Genomic DNA, 19709 nt, shown 5'->3' on the forward strand with positions numbered 1-19709 from the left:
TGGTGGTTTTCCTTTATGGGCAATGAATATAAAAATGGGGAGATTCTTTTATCAAAGAGCCAAATTTCATCGTATACACATTTGATATTAGGAGAAAGCAACAATAGTAGTTATAGATGACTTTACATGCTTAATTAGTATAGAAGGATATATTGGATTGTAACTTATGGAGCAATTGTGTATGTTTATTTAGCATCAACATCAACTTAAAGCTAAGATTTTGACTTATTGGTATTAACAATGCACAATATAGGAGCCATTATGTGCGAAAGGGCGAAAAAAGTGGTTGTTTCAAAGTGAACCAATATATGACCCCCATTGCACTAAAATTTTTCTCTCAAAATCACTAGTAGTCATGGACAAATGGGTCAATCATTGCCCAAAAAAACTAATAAAAGAATTTTTTTTAATCAACTACCAGTACATAAATGACCCACTATTGTATAAGTGAGATTATTTAAGTGAGTGGTTATTGGGGGCATCACTATGACAAAAAGTTAGCGGTTATTGGACCCAAAGCCATTTTTGATGCCTTTCCCCTATGAAGTAGGAGAATTTGACTCTAGAATGGAATTGCAATATTGTTTGAATCACATATGTTTGAATGTTGTGAGATTGACCCCTTGAATTGTACTCGAATGATAATTACATAATGCATGTACAATTTTAGTAGTGGAGGACTCTAATGTTGCATTATAAATGTGGTTTTCCAATAAGTTGAACATAGTGGTTAAGCATAGTGTGGGAAAGAAGGATGGCATCTACTAAAACTATAGGTTATCATGAAGGTAAGTGCCAAAATGTGATATTATTGTAGAATTCAATTGTGTAGAATTAGCATATTTGAAAATGACTTTTATAGGGAGATCACATCAACAAATATCTGTTGAAATAATTTTGTTCAGGATTTTTTTTTTTAAAAATCTATAAAAGTCTATTATCTAATAATATTTTTGGGACTCTATAGTTTTGTTTTGGTAATAGGGGAGAGAGGTCTATAGTGAGCCACCCTATATTTGCACTCCCCAAAATCTATCTTAGATATTTTATTTTAAGAAAAAATTGCACAACTACTTACATGTAGAGTCCCCTACTTAAAATAAATGGTTTCAATTCTACATAGTCATATATTATGCCATATCATACTTATTTATAGCTAAAGTATACAAAAATTTAAAAATAAAAGAATTATAATTAATAATGTACTAAGTCATACTAATTGGTGTGTTTATGTAACACTGCATGATTGACTACTTTTTCAAATTTAATGAACTCTTTCTATAAATATGCATTGACTTGACACTTTTAATGTTCCACTTTTAGACTAATTGGTGTTCCACCCCATCTCCACCCTTGCCCTCACTACTCTTTTATCTCATCTCCTTAGAGAACTATTAGAGAGAAAGCTACATCATTTTAAAAATGACACACAATTCATAATCCATATAACTCATTTATTTTCAAGGACAACTTTTATGCTTGTCAACACAATTGACCAACTCAACACTCATTTATTCATTTGTTAGTTTTTATCCAAAAATGATAAAATTTATGTTTACTTTAGCTCTCTTATGAAAACAAACACACAATTTAAATTCAAAACTTACTACCTCTCAAAATCCAAAATATTTATAACATGATAGAGATATAAAGTTTGTTATCCAACAAAACAATATTATGTATGGTTACTATAGTTCAACGCGTAAGCTCTCCTATTTATTAGAATATAGGTATGCAAAACATAAGGATTTATAGAGAGTAAGAATAAGCGCTCTCTTTTTGTCTTCTCATTTTAATTAAAGATGCACAATTTGTTGGCGTAGCCAAGCTCTAAATCCAAACTTGGTTTGCTGCAACCAATTCACTGTCTGCATGTGCCACCTCCAATACTCATGCATTGCATTCTTTATTATCAATCACCATGCCCAAACTTTTCTTCTCTAAATAAAGATACCCCTGACTTGTCTTGCCCAAAGCTATGGTAACCCAAAAATTCCAATCATACAAGTCATAAGCACAAGATATATTCCAGAGTAAGATAATTATCAAATTTAAATATAATAATTTATGAAAAATCTATTCTTATGAGAAAAAGAAAAGAATACTGAGCGCTATATGAGTCAATGATTTTTGACTTAAAAATTAAACAACCAAATTCTTATAGTAATAGAATGAAAGTGTGGAAAACGGTGGACCTACTTTGAAGCAAGCCCTTCGTGATTGCCTTCATCTCCAATTGTAGTATGAAAAACTCCACATGAATCAATTTTCTTGTTATAAACTCAGCTCTGAAAATACATTATAGAATAGCTAGCATGAGTACCCACAAAATCCTAACACTTTTGTTGTAAGTGTTGGAAAACCTCCACGTAAATAATTAGTTGCAACTAAACTAAAGTTCAGTTCCCAACTACTTAAGATTTGCAAGTAGTTGAATTTTCTTAAATATGTATATTCCCTATAATTTTTGCAATATCTAGACATATCTTCATGTGGACCGGGCCTTCTCTCCTCATGCACCCATCCATGTTTAGAGTTAGTTAGGATATAATTTGATTTAGTTGTTACCATTTCAAATTCTAGAAGTTGTAAAGCCCTTTATAAATAGAGGCAATGTAGTTGCATGAATCAATCAATGCAGATGCTTTCTTCTCTAATATGTTGTAGTAATTAATCTTTGTTTATGCTAATGTGATTCATATTTCTTTATTTTTTATTTTCTCAACATTGTATAAGAGCACCAATGACTCTTGGGTTGTAGTAAATTTTGTGTGTGTGAAATTCTAATTTTTTGTTGTAGGTTATAATTTGATTGAGCAACATCAAAGAAAACTTTGGATGAAAGCCAAAATGAATGGTTGAATGGATTATTGTGTTCGTGAAGCTACTGCCTTAGAAAGGAGAATAAATAATTCTTGAAAAAGGATTGCAAAGTAGAATGGAAGATTGGTTCTTGGTATGTTTGTCTATGGCTGCATCAAGAGGAGAATAAATTGTTGGAGGTAAAACTATCTATTTCGTTAATGCTAGTACTCAACTATTAAGATGGGGACCATATCAAATAAGTTTGTATCTGAATTCTCTTTAAAAATAATCATATTCATAACAAGCCGAGGAAATCTAAAATTGTCACTATCACAGAAGAGGATATAGTTGTGATTGTTTATGTGAAGTGAGGTAAATATACTACAGTAACTATTAAAAATTCCAAAAAAATGTTGTTTGTGGATTAATTACAGCGGGGAAGCAAGGTAAAAGAGTGTTAAAGGAGAATGCATGTTTAATTTTTTCTATAAATAATTTAGAAGAAGAAGTAAAGAAGACAAAGAAAGAAAATAAAGTTTAATTTGTGAGAATATTTCTTTGAAAGAAGAAGTGACAAAATTAAGCAATGATATGGGAGTAGAAAGGTGTAAATTTTTAAATGAGATTGTGTTTATATAGATACAAATGAAAATCTTATAAGAAAAGTTAAAGTTGTTTGATGATGTTAAGAAAAGAAAGGATGAATTAGAGGAGAAAATGAAGAGACTATAAGAGGATAATTACTTGTAAAAAGATGAATTAAATCAACCACTCATTGTGAGAAACGCATGTTTGAAGGAAAAGTTTGTATGTGATGTTTCGTGTAGTACAGACAATTTGGATTTACCACTCAATAAGTGTGAATATGGTGAAGTTATTTGTGATAAAGAATATGAAAATGTGGCATCAAATGCTATTAGTTGTGATAATAAAAATGTTGGTTGGAATATCATGAAGAAAATGATAAAAAAATGAAACTATGAACAAGGAATTAGAGAGCCTATTGAGACAACAATAAGACCAAAGCATGAAGGACTAGGATATGCAATAGATAAAAGAAATGATAATCTTGGTGCAAGATTTTTTTTTAAATGTAAACAATATATGCAATGTTTAAATCGTAACAAGAAAGGACATAAAAAAGACAAGTGTTGGGATCTACATCTATGTAATCTTTGTGTTTTAAGAAGTCTTTAGGAAAAGACATGTTAGAATAGAGAGTGTAAAATAAATTCTATGGAAAAATGGACATTGGATGGAGCCATGGATGAAGTTGGAAAAATATTACAAGTATGATCAAGGGTTTGTTTAAATACAAATGTTAAAGTATGAGAAATAATAAAAATCTATTAAAGTGTGAATTCTCAAGAAGGATTACAAATGGTTGAGCAAATCAAAATCATTTTCTAGAAATACATCCATGAAAAGTGAGCTTTCATAAAGAAGGAAAGCTTAGAGATAGTTTCCCCATTATTAGGATGATATTTATGCCAAGTCTCTGAAGAGTTTGTGGTAAGATGAAACCACTTATTTGGGTGAAAAACCTAGAGCAAAAGCGATTGTATTAGTTGGGGGAAAACCAAAATGGTTATGGGTGAACCAGCTAAAAACCCAAGGCATAATGGAAAGAGGAATAAATTTTCCAAAGTAATAGTGATAAGGGTAACACAAATTCTATGTTGTAAATGAGTACCTAAGAAGGCTTAATGTTGGGACCCATCCTATTTGAATTTTTTTTATTGTAATAATTTCTCCCACATAAAGAGTCTTTAGTGGTAGAAATTATGGGGGAGCGTTGGAAAACCTCCACTTAAATAGTTAATTACAATTAAACTAAAGTTTAGTTCCCAACTGTTTAAGATCTGCAAGTAGTTGCTTGTTTTCTTAATCTACAAATTGTCTATAATTTCTTCTTAGACACATCTTCGTGTGGACTGAGCCTTCCCTCCTCATGCAACCATCCATGTGTAGGGTCATGATTATGATTTTTTTTTTTTTTTTATCATTTCAAATTCTAGAAGTCGTGAATCCCTCTATAAATAGAGGCAGTGTAGTTGCATAAATCAATCAATGAAAATCATTTCTTCTCCAATCTATTGTGGTAATTTTTCTTTTTTAATCCTATTGTGATTCATATTTCTTTATTTTTATTTTCTCAACAATAAGGTTATTATTTTTATTTTGATTGGATGAAAATGTCCTACAAACACCATACACACTTTTGCAGAATACAACATTTCCTCCATTTCTTTTCTCATCTCTTCTCAATCTCCCTAATGAATAATATTGGCATTGTACTGGGGTGAATACAACACAACTATAATCCATGGTGCTCTTTTTCTATCCACCCTTCCAAGATGCACCTTATACCATAACCAAAATAGAGCATTGTTATGAAAGCAAATAGATTTCTACAATCTATGGCTAAGTTGCTGAATCATGGAATTTTTGGGGTAATTTTGGGTGCAAAATGTACTAAAATTGGGAATAAATCTATTGCACGTATATATCTAATTTTTTTTTGTGATTCTAGCTTGATCTTTAAGATATTTTAAAAATATATATTACTAATTAGTGATCTCTGAACTTATCTATCATTAGACTCTAGCTTGAACTTTTTTTGACACTCAAACCTAAATGTTAATTAGAATGATATGTTTCAAAATTTAAAAATTAAAAAAATATTTTTAACATGTGTATTGGTATATAATATTATTAAATTAATTTTCTTTATATGTGTGTGTATATATACATCTACATATACATATGTACATGTACATAGGAACAAACAGGCACACAGATACAAACACACACATGTACTAAAAATGTATCTATATATGTGATAAAAATGTATCTAATCCCCCCACAAAAAAAGAAAGAAAATAAAAGAAAAAAGAAAAAGGCTCCCTTATCTGTGTAGCATTCTCACCCCCATTCTACAACTTAGATTTATAGATTATTTAATATGTTGTTTTTAGATTTGATTTTGTAATTGCTTATAACATTAAAATTTAGGATCATGCATTTTGATCTATTATCAAACATATGGAGAAGTAATGTTTTAGACCACACTCTATGATCTATCATCAGAAATTACTTCTCTATCATTTTGATGATAGATACCAAAATATGATCTAGAGCGAAATGTTGAAACATTCACATAATCAAATCCACAAACAATATCCTAATTAAACTTGACTAAAGCTTATTTAATATTTCAATAGATTGTATCTATTTTTATAGTCCCTTTTAAAGTATATATCAAAGAATGAGAATGGGGGTTATCATACTTGTAGCTATTTGTATTGATCTAAAGAAGGGCCAAAGTGTGCATAGGATCCAAGCATCATAACATATACTCCTACAACATCAAAGGAGTAGAAGAGATTTGAATTTGAGCCACTCTATTCAAATGGTATTCTCCATCTAGAATTGTATTTCATCATGTATGAAAGCTTGTTTCCCTTTTATCTTCTCAATCTGGTGACCATCCATGGCCCGCAGCTCACAAAATGCTCCACCAACTCACCGAATGAGTCCTATAGTATCTAATTTTTATCTACATAGGAAAGGTCTCTAAGAAAAAGGAATACATCATAATCCACCTTTCCAATGTGGATTTTGTCCAATATGTCTATCCCAAATTAGCTACAAATATTATCAACATCTAATTATTATCTTCTTCTTAGAAGAATGAAGAAGTGAATGAAGTGATCAAATTTTCTTCTTAGGAGAATGAAGAATTAAATGAATACATAAAAAATATTTGTGAGGAGAAAACTTAGAATAACAAATGGTCAAAAAAAAATGAACTTAATAATATAGATAAGAAATGATAGCATAGACAAAGGATATTACACGTAAAACATGGATATCTTGAATGCAACATCTTTTCTTTGAGTTTCTATGATTAGGGTTTGGTCTATTATTGAAAAATATAAGGACATAAAAATAAATTATTATATCAAAGAATTTAACTTATAGGAGACATGGAATCTATAGTCAAGAATATGGAACCCCTCTTTGACCAATGTGTAGGGGATGAAGGGTCAAATTAAGAAGATTGGAAAATGGTAACAAGAAGAAATTAGGGAAAGAAAAACAATAGAGACTTGTCACATGTCTCTCCAAAAAATACTAGAAGTAAAAATAAACCTAATGTTGGCGCCAAGACGAAAACACTAGGAAGTTAAAAAAGATAGCTTGGTTTGACAAGAAGAAGCATGTAAGAATATAGCAGATGACACACAATTGACCATCCTGGAGGTTTTCTCCAACAAAAAGAAATGAAGATCACATCTTGGAATATTTGTGGCCTTAATGTGTTAGAAAAATAGGATGTACTTAGAAATATTATTAGGGATCACAAACATGATCTTATTCAAATTCAAGAAACCATAATAATTAAGGAAACAATGGAGTTTATGAAATTTGGAAAGAATTTTGAGATTGTAGGTTCCAAATTTAAGGGAGCTTTTGGTGGCCTTGTATTTGTTTGGAATTCCAAAAGTTCAAATGGCAGATTATTTTTGAAGATGACAATCTCATGTTAACTAAGTTTCTTAATACTAGAGATGATGATAGCTGGTACGTGTTGAATGTCTATGCTCCTAGTTCAAAAAGAGGTAGAGCTAGATACATGGACAAGATTAGAGCTTTGTCTAATAGTTTTTTGCATGGAAGGTGGATCTTAATGGGAGACTTAAATACCCCTCCTAAAAGTTAGGAGAAAAAAGGAGGGTTAGATGTTGATATAGACAACATACTTGACCCTATGAACTTTATTAATGATCTAGCTCTTTTAGATGTGGATCTTCAAGGGGCAGAGTTTACTTGGTCAAATAGGAAACTAGGTGAGTATTCCATCCAGGTATGATTTGAGAAAGCCTTGATCACTCTTGATTGACTTTCTTGTTTTTCATGCTTTCTATCTGCTTTGGCTAGAATTGGTTTGGATGACTTCCATATTTCTCTTATTTTAGATCTATTGAATAATAAAATAAACTTCCATTTTAGATTTGATAAAATATGGATTGGCCACCCTAGCATTTGGGAAAAGATTCAAGAGTGGTGATCCATGAAAGTTGAAGGTTCAACTATATTCAAAGTTTCTAGAAGACATAGAAATGTTAAAGACAAGGTCAAGCTTTGGAACAAACATGATTTTAGTAATATCTTTGAGACCAAAGCTAGGATATTGATGGAAATCTCCTAGATCCTAGATTCTATTCAAAATTTGGGGTGCAACCATGAATCCATTGAGATTAAGAAGGCTCTACTTGCTTCTTATCATGATATTATCAATAAAGAGAAAAATTTATGGAGATAGATAAATATCTATCTGGTTATGAGAGGGGAATAGAAATACTAGATTTTTCCATCTTACTACTCTCAAACATAGGGTGGCTAACCATATATCTAGATGAGTTAAAGATTATAGAATTATAAGAGAGGAATCCAATATCATTATGTGAGTGAAGAGTATTTTGTGGATATTCTTTTTGCATATCCCTCCTTCTCCAAGGAGACCCAAGACTACCTGCTACATAATATCTAGTCGGTCATTAGGGATGATTTAATTAAGAGGTTGATTTCTATTCCTTTAGAGAAAGAAGTGGAATTTTCTACCTTTTCCTTTTAAAGAGATAAGGCTCTTGGTCCAGATGACGTCCCCATGTTCTTTCTTCAATAATTTTGGAGTATTGTTGAAAAAGATGTGGTGAAGGTGGTTTAGGATTTTTTTGGGTCCAAGAACATGTTGAAGGATCTTAATGCTACCTTTTTAGTCCTTACCCCTAAGGTGGTTGGAGTAGAGACCATGAAAAAAATCTATCCTATTAGTCTTTGCAACTCTTTTTATAAGATTATATCCAAGTTTCTTACTTTGAGGCTTCTAGAAACATTGTCGATTATATTTTCTCTTCAATAATATGGTTTTACCCCTAGAACACATATTGTTGATTCCATTATTCTCATTTATGAAGTTATATATTCTCTTGTGGCAGATGGTAATTAGGGTTTCTTGTTGAAACTTGATCTATCAAAGGATTATGATAGAGTGGATTGGACCTCTCTTCTAAGAATCCTTGTAGCCTTTGGCTTTGATAACAAGGTTTGCAAACTTATTTGAAAATTGGTTTCTACTATCTCCCTATAATTTTGGTGAATTTTTTCCCATCGTCCTTCTTCAAACCTACAATGGGTTTGAGACAAGGAGACCCCTTACCACTTATTCTTTTCATATTGCTGCTGAGTGCTTGGGAAAATTGATTTCTTCTGGCATTAGACTTAATTAGCTAAAAGGCATCAAGCCAACCTAGGACAATGAAACTTTTTCACATCAACAATTTGTTTATGTTAGAATTCTTTGAGGTGAGGATACCATTAAGGAAGATAAGAACATAAAGGAGGTCCTAAACTATTACAATCAGGAGGCTGGACAATTCATTAACTGGAACAAGAGCTCTCTATTGTTTGTTAATACCTTGGTGGACAAACAAAATGGGATTGTAGGTATTTTGGGTTACAACATTGCTACTCTTCTTTCCATCTACTTGGGCCTTCCTCTTGGGTTAAAACCACCAAAATCCTTTTGGAATGACCTTTACAACAGATGGAAATTAGGGGATTTTTCTGAAACTTGATCTATGAGTGGATTAGACCTTTCTTCTAAGAATCATTGCATCATTTGGATTTGATAACAAGGTTTGTAAACTTATTTCAAAATTAGTTTCCACTACCTCCCTGATAGTTTCTATGAATGGTGCCCCATCCTGATTCTTCAAACCTACAAGGGATTTGAGACAAGGAGATCCCATATCACCTATTCTTTTCATTATTGCCAATGAGTGCTTGGGAAGACTAATTTCTCTTGACATTAGACTTAATTAGCTAAAATTCGTCAAGTTGACTTAGGATAGTGAAACTTTTTCACATCAACAATTTGTTGATGATACGATTCTTAGGGGCAAGGATACTGTTAAAGAAGATAATAACATAAAGAAGGTCCCAAATTGTTACTGTCAAGAGAATCTCTAACAGAAAGAAGGACACAAGACTATAGGTATTTTGGGTTGTGACATTGTGACTTTTCTTACCATCTATATGTTCCTCCCTCTTGAGTTAAAACCACCAGACTCCTTTTGGAATGGCCTACTGGAAAAATTTAATAGAAAAATAATAGGGTGGAAAGGTGTCATTCCTAGTTAAGTGAGAAAGGTGCAACTGTTAAATCTACTCTCCAAGACCTTCACACATATGCACTTAGTCTATTCTATTTAGCTCCCAAATTTGATGAATTCATAGAAAGCATTCAAAAAGGTTGTCTCTAGTCTGGAGCTTAATATCATAAAAGGATGCCACTGATTTCATGGGAGAAGGTCTTTCAACCTAAGAAGTGTGGGGGTCTTGGGATGAGGAAGATTCAAACGTTCAATTTGGCCTTGTTAGCTAAACAAGTTTGGATGATATTTCAAAGTCATTGGGCCTAGAGTAATATATTTGTTTCAAAATATCCATTTAACCATCCCCCTTTTCAAGAGTTTCTAGTTTCCGAGGACATCCCTAAGGGATCTTATATTTGGAATGGGCTCTTCAAGGATAGATAGATTGTGGCACTGAAGGTCAAATAGAAGCTAGGAAATGGAAAGTTTGTCCATTTTTGGGAGGATAATTGGATTCCTCTAGGTCCTTTGAAGAATGTTGATTTTTACAAAGATTGGAAGGATCACTGCATAAGGAGATTTGGAGTTACAATGGATGACTACTGAAGGGATTAAAAATGGGTCAACTTGGGTATTGTTCTCACCATTTGACCTCTTAAGCTTCTTTTATCTTCTATCTTCCTAAATGGTAATCATGATTATTTCATCTAGGAAGCTTCCCCCTCTAGGTGCTATTGTATTTATTCTACTTACCAAGGAATGGCTAGTGATCTAACATAGACTCCTTGTTGGGAAAGAGCTTGGATTTTGAACCTTATCCCCAAAATTAAAATATTTTTTGGATCCTCCTTCAGAAAATAATTCTCATCATTGATAGTCTTTGTAAAAGAGGCTTCCAAATCCCATACATGTTGTTGAGATAATGTGTGTTTCACACATTGCATAATATTTTTATATTATATTATATTATTTTATTATGTAATGTTGCACCTAGATGGACATGGAACATGTAAAAATTCCCATGGGATATACTAGATGATTTGTATTGTAACATTGTGATAATATTTCATGTAATTTTTTAATATTAGGAAAAAGAATTAAAATTCTAATATTAAATATGGGATCAATGGGTTAGGTAGTACATGGTTTTAGCACATGGTTTGTGTAATACCACTTGGTGGTTTTGTGGGACTTGCTGCTAAATAAGCAACCACAAGGGTAGTTGTAGAGACAAGGAGAAGAAGGAAAAAAAGGAAAAAGTTGAGCGGGATAAGGCTTGACAGGTTAGCCAAGGGAGCATTTGTGAAGGTTGGAAGCATGGCATGAGATGTGTGGATTCATGCTTGTTCAATAGATTGATTTTTTGTGGCTATGGCTTTGAAAGTTTCCATGGTTGTATTGCAATGATACTTTTTTCTGAATAATACATGGTGATGAATGTTTTTGGAGGCTGCATTTTTCCCTCGGTAAGGGTTTCCTGGGGTATATCTTGTGTCACATTTTTTTAGTATGTTGTCTTTTCTCTTGCATGTGGATTTCAATTGCATATTTAGTTAAGATCTATTATGGGATACGTGGAAACAATTATATTCTTTATTGCAAGTTTCCTTACAAGTGGTATCAAAGCTATAGTTTTATTATTGTAACCCTAGATTGAATCCATGGGAATGCATGATTGGATAAAATAAAAAGCAAGATATATGAGTTATTTATTGTATATATGAAGGTTTTGGGTTTAGTATTATGATGGGATATTGGTAGATATTTGGGCATATGAAATTGTTGGACAAAAGAGTTTTTTAGATGTTTCACTTAAATGAGGGTTTAGGGGGAGCTTGTAGAAATGAACTCTTGGATAAGGAAAAACCTTACCATTGGATCTGGGTCAACATTTCCATTAATTTTGATATATAATATGCCCTAGTTTGACCATGTTTACAGGAAATGAAAGAGTTTTTTAGTTAAGTCCTTGATGGCAGTCAAATTTAATCCTGTTAGAATTTTCATCACAAAAAAATGCCGTGAAAATTGTAAAAGGACCATCTTAATAAAAGGACCATAAATTTTTCTTATGATATCATATTTCAAACTTCTTACATGTGTTGGAAAGCTAATTCAAAGCACTACAAAGTGGTGTAGGTTTGGTTATGTGATTTTGAAATTTTGTTAGGTTTAGATGTTGTTTATTTTGAGTACAAAGTGGGCATAACTTGGGCATACAGAGATGAATTTTGGACTTCGAGTAGTCAACGGAAAGATCTTGAGGATTTATACACATTGGTTTAGATTTGGTGTAGGTTTGGTATGGTGTATTTGGTGATATATTGATCTGAACATTTAATGATATATATTGACTATGATAGCATTTTGAGTTTATGACATTGTATGTTCAGAGATTTATGATTCAATGTCATTGTATACTCAATTCATAATTATGATTGATCTTATGATGCTATGATTATCAGTGTTTGACTTGGATATGCATGATGACTTGTTAGGTCTACAAGTTATGCAGTGTTGTAAGCAGTCTATACTTACAAGTTGCATTTATGGCTTGGTTATGGATTGTCTTTTTTCTTTGATCTTTCGTTATTGATGCATATTCAGTGGTGGCTTGGATTTGGGTTGGCTATTCCCTAAGTCATATGATTTGATGATTTTTCTTCATGTAGAAGGGATGAGATGTTGGTACCAGGTGCAGTCATGGTGGAGAATTGTGGTTGGCTATTTTATGTTGAGAGTTAGATGCTTGGTTCATCGATGTGATCATGGTGTCATATATTTTTTCATGACATGATTGGATATACATGTACATCCTTGATGTTCATTGGTTTGGATTCCTGATTTGGCTATGGTGGTATATCTTGTTGGTTGAGGATCATGGTTATTTGGTTTCTTTTGAGGAGCTCATGATGTACACTTTGAGTTCCTTGATGGTTTGATGCCTTGGTTGATTCTTGTGGTTAGAGGATGGTTTTTTTCATCATGATGTCATGGATAACTTGGATACATGATTATAGGGAGCTTGTGATAGTGATGCGGTGACAATACATGACTAGTTCCTAGTTTAGTTTTTATCTTCCTAGTTTGGAGATCTTGGTTTCACTTGGTATTGACACTTTGGTTGTGTGTATAGATTTGGAGGATCTTCATGTTGGAGATGGATTTTATGATGCTATGGATGACTTGGTACCATAGTTGAGTGGGAGTTTTTGGCATTGATATATTTATTTAGTGTTTGCAGATGTTGAAGTTAGTCTTAGATCTTGTTGATGTAGAAGCATCTTTGACATTTTCATGGTGTACTTGTTATCTTCATGGTATGTGAAGATGGTTAGATCTTGAGGACTCATGGATTTCTTGGTTATCTTCATGGTGTGTGGAGGTAGTTCTTCATGGCATGTGGAGATGGTTTTCTTCATGGTGTATGAAGATGGTTGCATGTTGAGGACTAAAAGGGTTCTTCGTAAAGGTGTGGTTTATGCTTTCATTTGACATGTTATCCTTGGTGTTAGGATGGTTTCATTTTATGTCATGGTATACTCTTGATATGCATTTAGAGTTTTGACATGTTATACTCTGTTCATATGGAGCATGTTATCTCTTTGGTTGAGATGGTTAGATCATGTTGCGATGTTTATGTTCCTAAGGCCATCTTTGACATTGATCTTGGTTTAGTTTCTTGGTATTGAGTACATTGATCTTAAGATGGATACTTCATGATATTGCTATGTTGCATTTGGAATTGATATGGATTGATTGGTTGCAAGTGCTCATGGATACTTAGAGATAGTGGTGATGTTGATTTCTCTTGGATTAAAGAAGTATTTGTTGAGACGATTAATGGTTTCAATAGGAAGCCCGAGGGACATTCACCTAATATGGAATAGAGAGGAGATTGTTCTTAGATGAGTCTTGGTTGGAGACTTAGATATCTTGATGATCATTCTCATTCCCCACTCTTGGTCTACTTAGCAGTTTTTTACTTGAGAGACATAGCTTATTGTTTCTCTCAAGTGCATTATATTTATGCTTGTCTTTCATGGATATGGATCTTGAGTTATGGTACATGAGGTAGTTCTGGAGGGTTCATTTGAAAGATGGTTTAGTATTAGTTATCTCCATGTGCATATGTTGTTACACTGGTCGAGTTTGGGAGATGGTTTTATATTGAGCATATTCCTTGGAGTAGGAATGGTTTATGAGTTTGATCCTATTGTGAGAGGCTTGCATCCATAATTAGTTATATGGTATGATTTGGGTGTTGTTGAGGCTTCTTGGTTTGAGTTTTATGGAGGAGATCATACTTGCACAATTTACATCTAGAAGTGTGTGTAGAAGGACATTATATAAGTTATGATTTGCATGGTTTCTCTTTGATTTTGGTTATCTTCCTAGATGTTTAGGTTTTCTTACATTGGATTTGAGATTGGTTAGATATTGTGATCATTGGTTTGTGCTCATGTATGTCATGTGAGAGATGACATGGTTATTCCTTTATCTCTTTCCTCTGTTGGCTGTGGAGAACTTGGGAGAGCATTGGATATTGATTGTGAGAGTTGTTATTGTAGATTATTTGTTTATGTATTGTGGATGTCCTTGATACTACATGAATTCACTTCTTTGAGATGTTGTGAGTGAATTGGTTATAGATTTGACATTATCTTTTTGCAATGGAGCTTCTTGGTATATATGTGGAAGGCATTGCTCTTGAGGCTTGTGATTGCATGTTACACATTGGATATGTCAGTGATGTGAGATTCACTTGGTATACCTTTAGAGATATGGATAGTTGGATGGGTTTGACACTTGTTGTGGGTGCTATTCTAGCTATGGATATTTTTGACAACTATGGATACATGTGATTATCTTTGGATCAAGTTTTTTATGCTTGGCTTTTTAGTTGGTATAGGATTTTATGATCTTTTAGTGTGACACGTTGGGTGGCTGTTTCTTTGGATGGCTTCTATGTATGTTTAGTGGTAGTGGCATAATAGGAGGTGGGATCATTCATGTTTGAGATGCTGAATACTTTGATTTTGTTGTGGGTATCTAGATGGAGCACTTCATGTACTTTGATCCATGATGGTGGATGTGCTAGGAGAGGTTATTCCCTTGTTCATTTATGTGGCTATATATTGACCCTATATAATGTATACAACAAGTGGGAGATTGTTGAGATAATGTGTGTTGCACACATTGCATAATATTGTTATATTGTATTATTTTATTTTATTATGTAATGTTGCACCTAGATGGACATGCAACATGTAAAGATTCCCATAGGAGATACTTGATGAGTTTTATTGTAACATTGTGATAATATTTCATGTAATTATTTAATATTGGGAAAAAAATTAAAATTCTAATATGAAATGTGGGTTAAATGTGTTAGGTAGCACATGGTTTTAACACATGGTTTATGTAATACCACTTGTTGGTTTTGTGGGACTTGCTACTATATAAGATGCCACAAGGGTAGTTATAGAGACAAGGAGAAGAAGAAGGTAAAAAGGGAAAGATTCAAGTGGGAAAAGGCTTGACAGGTTAGCCAAGGGAGCATTTGTGAAGGTTGGAAGCATGGCATGAGATGTGTGGATTCATGCTTGTTCACATAGATTGTTTGGTTGTGGCTATTGATTTGAAGGCTTCCATGGTTGTATTGCAATGATATTTTTGTCGAATAATACATGGTGATGGATGGTTTTGGAGGCTGGGTTTTTTCCTTAATCAGGGTTTCCTAGGGTATATCTTGTGTCACATTTTTGTGGTATGTTGTCTTTTCTCTTGCATGTAGATTTTAGTTGTATATTTATTTCAAATCTATTATGGGTTATGTGAAAATGGTTATATTATTTATTTCAAGTTTTCTTACACATGCATTCTTTGTTTCTGAGAAGTGGAGACTGTGAATCATCTTTTTATTCAGTTTCCTTTTACTAGATATAATTTGGCCTTTCTTCCCAAATAGTTCCAACATGTCAGAAATCTCTCTTGTTGGTGTCTCTGATTGCTTCTCTTAATGGTTCCCTCCCTGTTTGGCCTCTAAGGATTTTAAATTACTATGGTCTTTATCTCTCCCTCATATCTATTGGGGTATATGGAAAGAAAGGACCAATAGGATCTTTAGAGACAAAGTGACCCCTCCAAAGGTGGTCTTCTCTAAAATTGAAAATGCTCTTGCTGAGAACCTTAACATCAAAGACTTGGGGATTGGTTTGAAAGGGACTATTGAGAACATGTTTTTGGGGAACCCCACTAATAAAGAAGAATGAAACCTAAATGGACATTCTCTCTAGAGGATTGATGTAAGGCCAACTTTGATAGGACATCTAAGAGAAATCCTGGGCTAGCAAGGTGTGGGGAAGTTACAAGGAATCATCATGGTCATTGTCTTGTAGTGATATCTCTCCCCTTGGGAAATTAGACTAACCATTTTGTTGAGGCAATGGTCACACTCTGGATAACCAAACTTGCTAAGGTGCAAGGGATATCTAAGTTATGGTTGGAAGGAGACTCTTTGAATATAGTCAATTGTCTTAATGATATCTCTCAACCTTCATGGAATATAGATAATGTCACTAGGAAGATCATTAATATTCTAAATTCTATGGAGGGATACCATATCACCCATGTGTACCATTAATCCAACATGGTTACTAATGCGATAGCCAATGTGGTAGTTAGGAGTGAAGAGAAGATGACATGTCAAAATGACGATGGATTACTAATGAATGCCATATCTTGCATTGATTAGGACATAATTAATGGGAAAGAAGGTTTAATTATTCGTAAGGATGGGCGCATATAGAAGTGATGTTTTCATGAATTTGTGATGTAAGGATGAGAAAAAGGATGACATTTGGTATTATTGCATCTTTTTCTCACACACTTTTAGGGTGATTTTGAGGGATTATGCAATTCTCATTTCTTCGTATTGTATTGAAAATTATTTTTGTGGTGGCTTTCTACATTTCAATAATTTCAATCAGGCCATGGGGGAACAACGTAGATGCCAAGAACTCCAAATGTGACAAATAAAAGTTTTAAAAAAAAAATCAATGAACAACCAAAGCCTTGATAAATTTATTAAACTTAGAAAAGGAATACAATAGCTGAACTATGTTCAAACGGGCATTGGTAGGAACAAATAAAAGTTAATAACAGAGGTTTGGCAAATTTTGGAGAGGGGTGGTCTTACCACTTTCATGGTGTGGCCTGACAATGGTAACCTGAATGTTACTCAACTATTCATGTACAAGTGGAATGTTAGTATTCTAAACTTGGGTGGCATGATGTTAGTGAATAGATTCTCTTTTCAATTATTTAACAAATTCACTCTATGCCCAAAATATGGAAAACAAAAAATGTTCACAATAGCTGAGAAAACCTCATGTTATTTGGTTTCCTCTCTATATTTTAAAGGTACAGCTTCCTTATAATTTTTTTAGTGAATTCAAAATTATCTTCACACTTTTACCAGAAAGTGCATAAGGATCTCTCATGTACTCCTAGGTAGTGAGGTAAGAATCAAATCAAACAACAAAAGAAACATTCATCGAACTATACTTCCATAGAACATCTATTTAAGAAATGAATAACATCACAAATTGATATTAATCACTCGAGCACCTTAATTGAAATGAACTTACAACAAGTACAACAATAGATATCTTGAACCAATAAACCAGACTTCACAAAGTAACAATGATTTAAACACTTTGAATGCCAAGTTTCCAAGCTGAATCCAAGATGATATATATGTATATTAAACTTCCTACATGTACACAATCATTAAAAAAGAAAAACATCCATATCTATCTTTTTATTATTGTTTTAAGTATCTACTTATTATAATTTCTAGCTATCTCTTTTCTAAACCCTAATTAGTTCAATGCCCCAACATTTATAGTTTTCAATACAAATCTGAAAGGCCTCCATCATAACCCAGTCATTTTGGTTTAAAAAAGAAACAGTTATGAAAAGAAAGCAATTATAAAATAGGTGTCAAAATGTAATTGAAAACAACTATCTTGTTCAAGCCTCATCGCAAGTCTTCTCTTCCTCGCCCACAATCTGTCACACCAACTTCTAGCTTCTGAAAGTTTTCATGAATTCATGCATTGTGTGGGAATGTAGATTCTTCAGACTTAGTAACCTAGCCCTACACATGTCCTTTTTCCATTTGAATCATTTTTTCTTTAGGCTTTGACGTGGCATGAGATTCTTATTGAGACACAACATGGATTCAATATTCGCCAGTGTAGTAAAGTCATTGGCGCTTGGCAATTCATTATCTCTAATCTGCTCAACAACTTCATTGAAGCTTTTAGTCAGTGTCTCAGGATCCATATTCCTATCATCAAACTACAGAATCCATGTAAGGTTTACTATATTCATATCTTTAAGGAATTCCTCATGCATCCCAATAATTTTTCTCTCGATGCCCTGCATTTCTTTGATCGCCTCCTTATAAACTAATTCTTTCCAACCCATGTTGTTTTTCATGATAAACAAAACGTAGGGATCTACATTCTTCATTAGATTTTCATTTAGATACTTTGGTACTCTAAATTTTTCAACTTCAATTACCTGGATAACAACCGCCTAGCATTGACTTTGCTCAATTTTCCACCCTGGTACCAGAGTTTGAATTTCTCCCAATAGAGTCTCTCCTTTGGCATAAATAGTGGTGAATTCCAAAAAAAATTTATTACCTTCTTTAATGATGGCATCCACCCAATCTTTCATAGCATTTGATAGCAGTTTCCCCCTTTGCATTTGCTTTACCAGCTTTTGGCTTCCTGTAGAATTTGGTTCGAAGGATTGAGGGGCTTGAACAACTAGCAATGTACCAAGATTCATCAAAGAATTGATATACATGACCATAGTCATCACCATACCCTTAAGTTCCTTTTTCTCTCTGCTATCCTTCTTAGATTGAGTTAACATATGGTCAGCATAAAATTTGAAAAAGTGATTGCTAGTGTTTCTATTGATGGTCCCCAATTCGATTGAAGTAAATTTGAAATCTCCATTGTCAATCTCCCTGGACTCTATTTTCTATTTGTAAGTGGCTATTTCAGCTATTATCTTTCCGGTCACTAGGTCTTTGGTTAGATGGGTATCCATTTTCAAATTTTAACTTTTGAACCTTGAGCAACATACTTGGTTACAATGTCTTTCACAGATGCTGAGACTGGTTGCAAATTTATTTTCTTACTAATCGAATTGAATAACCAAGAAGGGATAGTAGGGCTTACAGAGATTTCCTGAGAATCTTTGGTGGGACTCATGAACCTTTTCTAATCCACCTTTGGGGCCTTGATAAACTGCACATCACCATCTACACCATCTGAGAAGTTGAGACCATCATTTGAATCCTATTCCTAAGTTGACATCTTTTCTTTTTGAACCTTGTGTTGCTTAAGGGCCTCAGATTTAGCTTGAGACTTGGTCCTAGGAGCCGTATTTTGTATGTGAATGGGCATCCTCTTTTCCTTACCTTGAGCCAACACACTACCTACAATAGGAGATGAAAGTTGGATGTTAGATGATGATGGTTCAGAAAAAAAAAACCACTCCTGAAGAGGGTTCACTGACAACTTTCTTGCTCTGTTTCTTTAGCCAATCATCTATGCAAGTGAATATAAATCTAGCTCTGAGATTTATATCTTCTTCCTCATCTTGATTCTAGTCTATTCCCAGTGATTTTGATTCATTAGATTCTTCCCAGCCTGG

General features: G+C 33.3%; 1 pseudogene; it reads right to left on the minus strand.

Annotated features, from left to right (window-relative positions):
* Positions 1-4952: 4952 nt before the first annotated feature.
* On the minus strand, positions 4953-18857 carry LOC149528154 (putative purple acid phosphatase 20 pseudogene; annotated as a pseudogene).
* Between the last annotated feature and the right edge of the window lie 852 nt (positions 18858-19709).

Source organism: Cupressus sempervirens, chromosome 11, assembly GCF_028749045.1.
Source record: "Cupressus sempervirens isolate cs-2001-9-10 chromosome 11, ASM2874904v1, whole genome shotgun sequence".
NCBI lineage: Eukaryota > Viridiplantae > Streptophyta > Pinopsida > Cupressales > Cupressaceae > Cupressus > Cupressus sempervirens.